The sequence below is a fragment of the Oryctolagus cuniculus genome, chromosome 12 (genome assembly GCF_051225735.1).
Source record: "Oryctolagus cuniculus isolate XC-2025 breed Fujian yellow rabbit chromosome 12, ASM5122573v1, whole genome shotgun sequence".
In the NCBI taxonomy this organism is placed as follows: domain Eukaryota; kingdom Metazoa; phylum Chordata; class Mammalia; order Lagomorpha; family Leporidae; genus Oryctolagus; species Oryctolagus cuniculus.
In genome coordinates this window covers 79,068,266-79,079,691 of record NC_142878.1, presented here as the reverse complement: position 1 = coordinate 79,079,691, position 11,426 = coordinate 79,068,266, and the positions used below count along the sequence as shown (strand labels likewise).

The 11,426-nt window shown below is 38.9% G+C and overlaps 1 protein-coding gene across 2 annotated transcripts in view; it reads right to left on the bottom strand.

Moving 5' to 3' along the window:
* Nucleotides 1–879: 879 nt before the first annotated feature.
* The window catches only part of LOC138844690 (uncharacterized), a 34,682-nt gene continuing 24,135 nt past the window's right edge, over nt 880–11,426 (bottom strand). The window contains exon 4 of one of the 2 annotated variants that reach the window (XM_089310399.1): nt 880–1,816. The gene's annotated coding sequence lies outside the window, so the exon portion shown is untranslated. Of the gene's footprint in view, nt 1,817–9,528; nt 9,921–11,426 lie in introns of those variants that run through there. The other variant, XM_089310398.1, reaches the window with a different exon arrangement.

The following is an 11,426-nucleotide window of genomic DNA, read 5'->3' as shown; positions in this document are numbered from 1 at the left end:
GGTTTGAGATCTAGTTCTGGCTTCTGACTCCAGCTTCTTGCTAATACAGAACCTGGGACACAGTGGTGATGACTCAATTAATTGAATTTCTGCAATCCACATAGAAGGCCAAATTGATTTCCTGGATCCCATCTCTGGCTGGCCATTGTGGGCATTTGAGGAGTGAATAAGCAGATGGAAGTTCTCTGTTTCTCAGGTTAGAAAAAAAATTTTCAATAAATTTTTTTTTAAATGTCAAAAGAAAGCAAGCTTGAATCAAAAGGAAGAAATAGAGAAAAAGTGGGTCAGATAGACATTATAAAATGAAATAATAGATTTAAACACCTGTATAGTGTAATTACATTTATCTGGATTCAACGCTATAGAGAAAAAACATAGATTCAAGCTGGGAAAAATAACAAAATTCTCAGGGCCAGTGTTGTGGCATCTTGGGTAAAGTCGCTGCTTCCCACACCAGCATCCCACATGGACACTGGTTTGAGTCCTGGCTGCTCCACTTGAGATCCAGCTTCCTGCTGATGGCCTGGGAAATCATCGGAGAATGAGTCAAATGCTTCGGCTCCTGCTACTCCTATGGGAGACCTGGAAGAATCTCCTGGCTCCTGGCTTTGGACCAGCCCAATTCCAACCATTGCTGCCATGTGTGGAGTGAAACAGCAGATGGAAGATCTCTCTCTCTCTCTCTAACTCTTTCAAATAAATAAATAAATAAATCTTTTAAAAACCTCTATAATGTTTACAGGAAACACACCTAAAATAATAAGAATAAAATAAAAGAATGGAAAAAGGTATAAGTGTCAGTAGTAACCTAACCCCCTAAAAAGCTAGTGTGGCTGCAATATTACTATCAAACAAATAAATACAAAGGCAGAAGCATTATTAGAGACAAAGAGGATGATTTCTTTATGAAAAAGCCAGGAAGACATAAGCACTTTAAATGTATATAACTCTAAGAACAGTCTTTTTTTTTTTTGACAGGTAGAGTTACAGACAGTGAGAGAGACAGAGAGAAAGTTATTCCTTCCATTGGTTCACTCCCCAAATGGCCGCTATGGCCGGAGCTACGCCAATCCGAAGCCAGGAGCCAGGAGCTTCCTCTCGGTCTCCCATGCGGGTGAACGGGCCCAAGTACTTGGCCCATCTTCTGTTGCCCTCCCAGGCCATAGCAGAGAGCTGGACTAGAAGAGGAGCAGCCCGGACTAGAACCCAGTGCCCATATGGGATGCCGGCGCCACAGGCGGAGGATTAACCTAGTGCGCCACCACACCGGCTCCTAAGAACAGTCTCAAAATGTGTAAAACAAATTTTGCTAAATCTACAAACATAGTGGGATGTTTTTAATATACTTTTCAAAAATTTATAACAGACCAAAAAAAAAAAAAGAGCAATGAGTATAAAAAAAGACTTGAATAAAACTAACAAGCTTGACCTAAATAAAGGAATACTGCAGAACACACATATTTTTTTAGAGCACACATGGAACATTACAGAAAATTGGGCTATAAAGAAATCTTGACAAATTTAACATGATTATAATCAGATAGAAAATGTTCTCTTGCCAGAGGAAAAATTAAGCTGGAAAATCAGCAACAACAACCAAAAAGTGTGAAAAGAGGGAGAGCAAGTGGGGTCGTCGCTTAACTTCCTGTGAGAGATTAGAACTTGTAAAATAAAAAGTCAAGCCAGCAGCAGTGAGGATGAGCGGAAAATAAGAAAAGTTCTGTTTAGAAAGTGAAATAGGTACCAGAATGTTCATTCTTGAAACACAGCAGTCAGAGTAGCCTTCAGATGAAACTGGAAATACCGTAGCAGGCACCTATGGGGAGAAAATGGGTGTGGCTTGGCTGCAGGACCAGTCAAAATTCATATTTTTTCCATTTATTTCTTTATTGGACATAATAATAATTATATAACTTTATATAAATATAGTTTATGTTCCTTTTGACGTAGTATTTTATAAAATGGGTACTTTTACATCTATCACATACTCCTGATAAAATGATAATGTAACTAATTCCATACAAATGATACCATATTTTACTTGGCCAGTCTTATATTGCTAGATTTTTTTTTAAAGTATGATATTTTGGTGGGTAAAGCTTTCTTCATACCTAGGACGACTTCCTCAGTATAGGTTCAAGAAGAGTAATTACTAGAAAAAAGATATTCTATAATATAATATGTATTTTATCAATGCATAATATTTTAGGGGACTTGACACATTAATAAAATGTCTTTTAAAATGTTTGTAATGATTTACATTTCCATTACCAATGAATGCAGGCACCTTAATACTAGCAATTTTTAAAAATCTGTTAAATTTGTAAGTTAAAAATGGAAAGATGTTTTAATGTACGTTTTTCTGATTGTGAATAAGATTAGACATTCCCCAGGTATGTCTAAGACATGTGTTTTCTTTGTGTTCATTTCCTTTGTATATGAATTTAATTGTGATATCGTCCCTACTAGTTTATGTTTGTCTCTTAATTTTAATTGTGGTTTCTCTTTTAAAAATTTTACATATTTATTAGAAAAGCAGGGGGACAGAGAGAGAGAATCTTCCATCTAGTGGTTCACTCCCAAAATGCCTGCAACAGCTGGAGCTGGGACAGACCGAACACTCATTCTGGATCTCCCACATGGATAGCACAGATCCAAGCAGTTGGGCCAGCATCCACTGCCTTCCCAGGTGCATTAGCAGGGAGCTGGATTGGAAGTGGAGCAGCAAGGACTCGAGCTGGCACTCAATATAGGACACCAGCATTGCAAGTGGTGACTTAACCCACTGCACCACAATGCTGGCCCCAATTGTGGTTTCTCTTCTCAAATGAGCAGTTTTGAATGTTTACATAGGTGAATACTTCCCTATTTGTTTTATTGCTTTTAAGCTATCTTCTTCCAAAATTTTGGTAAATATTCACTTTATTTTTCCTATGTTTTGACTTTTTTATATACTTAACTTCAACCATCTGAAATTTGTTTTGATGTTTGATGAGAGGTGAGAATCTACAGAATTTTTTTCAAACTGCTAAACAATCACTCCAACACAATTTATCAAATAATTCCCTTTCCGCATTGATTATAACATAGCTTTGCTTCCATTAGATTCATGTTATATTCATTTATTTCTGCATTCTCTTGTATCACTGATAGTCTCTCCCTGCCCCGGTTTTAAAAAGTTTAATATTAAAAGCCATAATATGCTTTTGTATCTAGCATTACCATTACTCACTAGATGATATTCAATAATATTTGGTGGAGGGTGGGGCTAGCATTGTGGTGCAGTGAGCTAAGCTGCTGCTTGCAACACCAGCGTCCATATCAGAGTGCTGATTCAAGCCCCAGCTGCTGTGCTTCTGATCCAGCTTCCTGCGAATGCACCTGTAAGGCAGTATGTGATGGCACCAGAGCTTGGGACCCTACCACACATGTGGGAGACCCAAATGGAGTTCCTGTCTCCTCACTTCAGCCAGGCCCAATTCTGGCTGTTGCAACCATCTGGGGAGTAAACCAGCAGATGGAAGATCTCTCTCTCTCCCTCTTTCTTTGATGCTAACTAAATCTTTCAAATAAGTAAACCCCCTTTTTAAAAGAAAAGAAAATATCTTTGCTGTTTTTCTTCTAGAAATATCTCTAGTGAGGATTATTTGATGATTGCCTGTATTTTACAATACCAATACAAAGAACTTTAAATACGACAATATAAGGTGGTCATGGAAATTATTCAAATGGTATTGAAGGATATAAAGTAAGAAGAACTATGTACCTTCAAACTCTCAATTCTTTCCCTTGGGCCCTACTGTTAACATTTTTATTGTATTCTTCCAGACTCTCTCTCTCTCTCTCTCTCTCTATATATATATATATATATAAAACTATATATATATACACATATATACATACACACACATATATATAGATAATGTCTATTTCCACCCCCATTTATTTTAAACAATAATCATAATACATATTCAATTATCAGAGTTGTTTATTCCTTTCATTTTTCATAACAGTAGTTGATTCCTTATCCAGAAAGAATTTTTAAATAACTTGTGAAGTCCCAAAATATCCCACTGAATTCTTCTCATCATATCCTTCACAAACTAACAGCCATACAGAACAACCTTCACTCTTCGTAATCGACTCCCTCTTCTTGCTCCTAGGTCTTCCTTGAGGAATTCCCCACATCTACTTCAGTGCCCATCCCTCCCTTCTATCTCGCTGATACTTAACCAGATTAGAATTCCAGAAACATTTTTCTTGTATCTAGTGGCTAAATAAAATACAATTCTAATAGTTTTTGTAAATGCTAATAAAATTTCTTGATCTCTAAGAATGTAATTTGCCAGTGTTGTAATTTTGCAAATATTTGTGAGAGTTTATTTATGGTTCATATTTATTGCACTAACAGGAACTTTCTACACCATATTAAGTAATAATGGTAATAATGGACTCTCTAGTATTGAATCTACTGTTAATGAACATGGCTTTTGGGCTTTACTTTAAAGTATTACGTCTACTGGTGGTTTGAAATATTTACTCTTGGTGCTGGTGCTGTGGTGAAGTGGGTGAAGCTGCTGCCTGCAGTGCCAGCATCCCATATGGGCACTGGTTCAAATCCTAGCTGCTCCACTTCCCTGCTGATGTGCCTGGGAAAGCAGCAGAACATGGACCAAGTCCTTGGGTCCCTGTACCCACATGGGAGACCTGGAAGAAGTTCCAGGCTCCTGGCTTTGAATGGGCCCAGATCTAGCCCTTGTGGCCATTTAGGGAGTGAACCAGCAGATGGAAGACCTGTTTTTCTCTCTGCCTCTCTGTAACTCTGCCTTTCAAATAAATAAACCTTAGAAAAAGAAATATATATTCTCCATATAAAGGAAGTAACTGTTTACTAATATTCTTTTAGAGAATATAATTAGGAATTATTTGATTTTAGCAAATGCACTTTTAAAAGCTGTTGAGATGATTATGATATTTTATGTGACTTACATATATTGTATATCACAAAAAAATAGTTCCTAACATTGAATTCTTGATTAATTCCTAGAATACAATCCCTTTGGTTATGATGAATTAAAAAATACACACTGTTTCTTTCTCACATTTTGTTTAAAAGGTTTACATGAATATTAATAAGAAGTGTTGCAAATATCTTCATTTTTATTTGAGATAAGTATAAGGAAAAATATCAACATTTTTTAAGGGTACACATTGTCTGCTAAGGTCAGAAACAGCTAATATTGTAAATGAAAACCAGTTGACATTGTGGTTAATGAAAACAGTATCTTGTGAATTTGATTAGCATGAACCCATATATCTCATCATTCCTGGGTGAACCAAGTTCTTCACCATTTGTATCTTAGGTGTGGATTACTACAGTAGGGTAGAGATGCAAAGTACAAAAGCCATGAAAACTGACTGGAAGTAGTCACCCAAACCAATTTTCACTACAAATCCTGCATAATCTAGCCTTTATTTGTAGCAACCACATTCATGTCATTTGGCTCATGTGATTTATTCCTTGTGCACAGATGTTATATCTATGATTACCCTCCTCTAATCTTTGCCTTTGGGCAGTAGGTTCAAAAGATAGGAGGAGGGTTGTCCCTCTGCTAAAATCATTTCTGCATATTTTTCAAGGCTTGCACAATGGGAGGGTTTAACAACAAAATAAGTAACATCCTTGTTTCCCTAACATTAAAGGCCCTTCCCACAAGACAGTTTAAATGGTCATCATGGAGCATGAAGAGGCAGCAGTGAGTCTGCAAACTGGCTCTCAGTCCTCATAGTCTTAATGTGTTTCTTAATTTTCTGTATATAAATAATATTTTTGAGTAGTTTGCCTTACTGGGGTATAATTCTGCTAAGAGAAATTTCTGTATTTTGGAATAAAGGCAAAGGATGAGTGTGCACCCCCAAATGATTGTTTAGCAAACCCTGCCTAAGGACTGTTTAATTATTTAGATGGTTTTGTTTCAAAAATTCAAGCAATCCCCATCAAGATATTTTATAGGGAGCAGGTGTTTAAAAAGGTAATCTCAAATTCTTTTAAGGAAAATACTGAATGCTCCATAGTCCTTAGGCTAAGGAGACAATCTCTCAGTCCAAACCACGGGATTATGCCGCTGTGGCCTTCTGGAGAGTGAACCAGCAGATTGAAGACATCTCTCTGTCTCTCCCTCTCTCTGTCTGTAACTCTGTCTCTCAAATAAATTTTTTAAAAAAGAGCCATGGACATGATATGAACTTTTACTCATTCATGAGCTCTTCTCCCTGGGGCTCACCAGGTATTCTCTAAAGGAGTGGAAATTAAGCAAGAGACATTGGAAACATCCATTGAAGATTACGGGCTCAGAAAGTGGTTGTGGTTAAGGTGTGGGAAAGCCACTATGATGGGCTTGATCCCTTGCTCCACAAAGAACAAAACACTTGGGGTAGACATTTGGAGCAGAAGGTAAGATGCTGTTTGGGATATCTGCATCCCATAGTGTAGTGTTTGGGTTAGAACCCTGGCTCTACTTCCCTGAGAAACAGATTCAAGTGCTTTAGTCCCTGCCACCCATGTTCAAGATCTGGATTGAGTTCTGGGCTCCTGGTTTCAGCTTGGCCCATCCCTGTCTACTGGGGGAATTTGGGCAGTGAACCAGTGAATATAAAATCTCTCTCTCTCTCTCTCTCTGTCATGTGTGTGTGTGTTTGTGTGTGTCTGTCTCTGTGTGTGTGTGTGTGTGTGTCTGTCTTTCAAATAAAATTTTTAAAAAGATGAAAGACTTAACCAGCCAGGGCGGAAACAGCAAATCATGTTACCCCTAGGATACAAGTAAACTGGGAGTAAGGAGAGGGAGGGAGGAAAAACTCCCAACCTCTGGAGGAGGAGCCAAAAACTCATCCTGGATCTATACCATTAGAGATATGTTCACTGCTGGTGGAGAGAAGGGATGACTGAGAAAACACAACCCTTACACACAGGGGCATGGGATCTACTGAAGAATGGGCTAAACTAAAACAAAAGAGAATTCCCCCGGCCTACGGACAGGGAACTCAAACACTAACTGCTTGCTGCTGATGCCATGGAGGGCGACCTTCTCTAAGGCTCAGAAAAACAGTGAAGGATTGAAACCTGAGGGTGGGCAGGAGTGTTTTGAAAAACTGTCTGGGCCGGCGCCGCAGCTCACTAGGCTAATCCTCCGCCTAGCGGCGCCGGCACACCGGGTTCTAGTCCCGGTCAGGGCGCCGGATTCTGTCCCTGTTTCCCCTCTTCCAGGCCAGCTCTCTGCTGTGGCCCGGGAGTGCAGTGGAGGATGGCCCAGGTGCTTGGGCCCTGCACCCCATGGGAGACCAGGAGAAGCACCTGGCTCCTGGCTCCTGCCATCGGATCAGCGCGGTGCGCAGGCCGCAGCGCGCCGGCTGCGGCGGCCATTGGAGGGTGAACCAACGGCAAAGGAAGACCTTTCTCTCTGTCTCTCTCACTGTCCACTCTGCCTGTCAAAAAAAAAAAAAAAAAAAAAAACAAAACAACAAAAAAAAAACCTGTCTGGAAAACTGACCCTCAACTTAAAGACAGGATAAACCAGAAGAATTTGAAAGCAGTGGTGCACTGAAGTCTAACATTGCAACAAGAAGTTAAGAAAACATGCTCCATTCTGGGGCCAGCACTGTGGCTTAGCGGGTAAAGCTGCCACCTGCAGTGCCAGCATCCCATATGGGTGCCAGTTCTAGTCCCGGCTGCTCCACTTCCAATCCAGCTCTCTGCTATGGGCTACGAAAGCAGTAGAAGATGGCCCAAGTCCTTGGGCCCCTGCACCCACGTGGGAGACCTGGAAGAAGCTCCTGGCTCCTGGCTTTGAGCTGGCACAGCTCCCGCCATTGTGGCCAGTTGGGGAGTGAATCAGCAGATGGAGGACCTCTCTCTCTCTGTCTCTGCCTCTCCTCTCTCTGCGTAACTCTGACTTTCAAATGAATAATAAAATCTTAAAAGAAAAAAGGAAACATGCTCTATCCTGACTCAACCCCCTCTCACAGAGAAACTAACAGTAGAATCAACAATAGGCCTGCCCAGTGCCAGACATAAATACCATTTTCACAAGTCTTACTGTTGTTCACATTGTCTGGAAATTAACAGAACATCAGGAGAGACAGGGAGCTTAAAATATCTATGATTAACACGGTTCTAGTGGGAAAAAATTGGCAGCATGGATGAAAAAGATATTTCAGCAGAGATAGAAATTATAAAAATTTGGGGGCTGGCACCTTGGCGCACTAGGTTAATCCTCTGCCTGCGGCACTGGCATCCCATATGGGTGCCCGGTTCTAGTCCCGGTTGCTCCTCTTCCAGTCCAGCTCTCTGCTGTGGCCTGGGATAGCAGTGGAGGATGGCCCAAGTGCTTGGCCCCTGTACCTGCATGGCAGACAGGGAAGAGGCACCTGGCTCCTGACTTCGGATTGGCGTGGTTCCAGCCGTTGCAGCCATTTGGAGATCGAACCAACAGAAGGAAGACCTTTCTCTCTGTCTCTCTCACTGTCTGTAAACTCTACCTGTCAAATAAATAAATAAATCTAAAAAAAGGAAAGTATAAGAATTTAATGGAAATACTAGAAATAAGAAAGGTAAAGATTACTTTCAATGGACTCCAAACAGCAAAGGAAAGAATCATTGAGATTACATGTAAGACAACAGGGGCCACTGTTGTGCTATGGCTGGTTAAGCTGCCTCCTATAATGCCAGTATTCTGTGTCAGAGCGCCATTTGGAGTCCTGCATGCGCGGCTTATGGCCTAACTCCTTGTTAATGGACCTGGAAGATGGCCCAAGGACATGGGCCCCTGCCATGCATGTGGGAGACCATCCTTGAGCTCCTGTCTTCTGGCTTCAGTCTGGCCCAGCCCAGTTGTTGCAACCATTTGAAGAGTGAACCAGAAGATGGAAGACATATTTCTCTCTCTCCCTCTCCCTCTCCCTCTCCCTCTCCCTCTCTGTCATTCTTCCTTTTAAATACATAAGATAAATCTTTTTAAAAAGAATGTAGGAAAACAGAAACTATTCAAATTGAAAGACAAGAAGGAAAAATAACGAGGAAATGAAAACATCCAAGACCTGAGGAAAACGTCAATTGGTTTACCAGATGTGTAACAGTAGTTCCAGAAGGAGAAGGGTAGGGATAAAGAGAGGAAAAGGAAATCAAGAGGGAGTAAGACCAAAGAAATACTTGGAGAGCTAGTGGCTAATATTTTTCTAAAATAATGTAAGACATAAAACCACAGATCTGAGAAACTCAGAGAAGCCCAAGCAGGATAAAAAGAATAGCAAAAATAAAACCACCTGTATACATTATATTTTAATTGTTATAAAAGACCATCAACTGTTTAAAACAAAAAATATAAACATTGTACTTAAGGTTCATAGCACATGTAAATATGAAATATGCAAAAAAAAACCAGAACAATAGATTGGAGGGAGGAACTGGGAACATACCATCAAAAAGTTTGAACATTACAAATGAGGTGATATATTATTTTTTTAAGTGGGGGCTTTCTTTTCTTTTTTTATTTTTTTAAAAGATTTATTTTATTTACTTGAAAGACAGAGTTACAGAAAGAGGTAAAGCCAGAAAGAGAGGTTTTCCATCTGCTGGTTCACTCCCAGATGGTTGCAGAGCTGCACCGATCTGAAGCCAGGAGCCAGGAGCTTCTTCCGGGTCTCCCACATGGTGCAGGGGCCCAAGGACTTGGGCCATCTTCTACTGCTTTCCCACGCCATAGTAGAGAGCTGGATCAGAAATGGAGCAACCAGGACTAGAACTGGCACCCATATGGAATGCAAGTGTAGCAGGCTGGGGCTTTAATCCACTGTGCCAGAGCATCGGCCTTGATTTATTATTTGTAAGCAGACTCTGATTAGCCAAGATGTATTAAGGTCAACCACTAAAAAAATTAAAAAGAAGTATAAATAAACCATAGGAGATATAAAATAGAATAACAAGAACTATTTGTTTAAATCAGAGAGCAAGCAGAAAAAAGAGGAAAAGGGAAATTAAACAAATAGCCAAACAACTAGCAAGATGGCAAATTTAAATACGATAATTTTTGTAATTTCATTTAATGTAAATTGTATAAACACACTAAACAAAAGATAAATATACTGTTATATATTTTGTTAACATCAAGACCCACTGGGAATGTAAAGTGGTATAGCCAATATGAAAAAACATTTAGAAGTTCCTCACAAAGTTAAAAATAGAGTTACCACATGATCCAATTCTTCTGCCCCAAGCTATGTACCCAAGACAAGTAAAAACATATGTTCATAGAAAAGTTGTACATGAATACTCATTGCAATGCTACTCATAACAGCAAGAAAGTGAAAACAACCCCATGCCTATCAACTGATTAACACAGTATGTCCATACGATAGAAGGTTACTTGGCCATAAAAAGGAATGACATGGAAGTGCTGAAACATACTACAACATGAGTGACACCTCAGAACATGCTAAGTGAAAGAGCACAGGCACAGTATGCTATTTATTGCATATTTCATTTATTTGAACTATCCAGAATAGGCAAATGCATAAGCCAAGAGTAGGCTTAGTGGCTTCCAGGGGGGTTGGAGGGAAGGGAAAACTGGGATCGACTGCTAGCAGATATGGCTTTTCTCTTTGGAGTGATGGACATGACCTGGGATTAATAGTTTTGATGACTGCACAATTCTATGAATAATCTAAAAACCACTAAATTATACATTTTAAAACATTTAAAATGGTGAGTTTTATATTAAATGAATTTTTATCAATTTCAATAAAAAGATCTCACTACATTCTGTGTACAGGTAATTTACTTTAAATGAAAGACATAAAAATATAAAGTAAATGGTAGAAAATCATATCCCATATAAAAACTAATAAAATGAAAGCTGGAGTGTGAATATTAGTATCAGAAAATTGTGCTTCAGAACAAGAATATTTCCTGAGATAAAGAGGACAAGTATATAATGATACAGGGATTGATTCACCAAGAACACTCAAAAATCCTAAATATACATATACCTAACAAAAAGTTTTCAGAATACAGGAAGAAAAAGTGATAGAATTTAGAAAGACACAGATCAATAAAATTACAGTTGGAGATATCAACACTTACCTCTTTGTAATTAACAAGGCAATTAGAATAAAACTCAATAAGAAATTAGAATACCTGGCTTATATCAAAATTTTTCAGTTAGTTGACATTCAGAAAACACTCCAAATACACAGCTGAATACTCATTCTTTTCAAGAAAAAAAAAATGAAAATTCACCAAGACAATTAATATTCTGTGCCATAAAATAAAAATAACATATTTTAAAACACTAAAATAATTCAAATATCTTTTCAGGTCATAGAAAAATTAAAGTACAAACCAATATTTCTGGGAAAATTTGTAAATTTAAAAT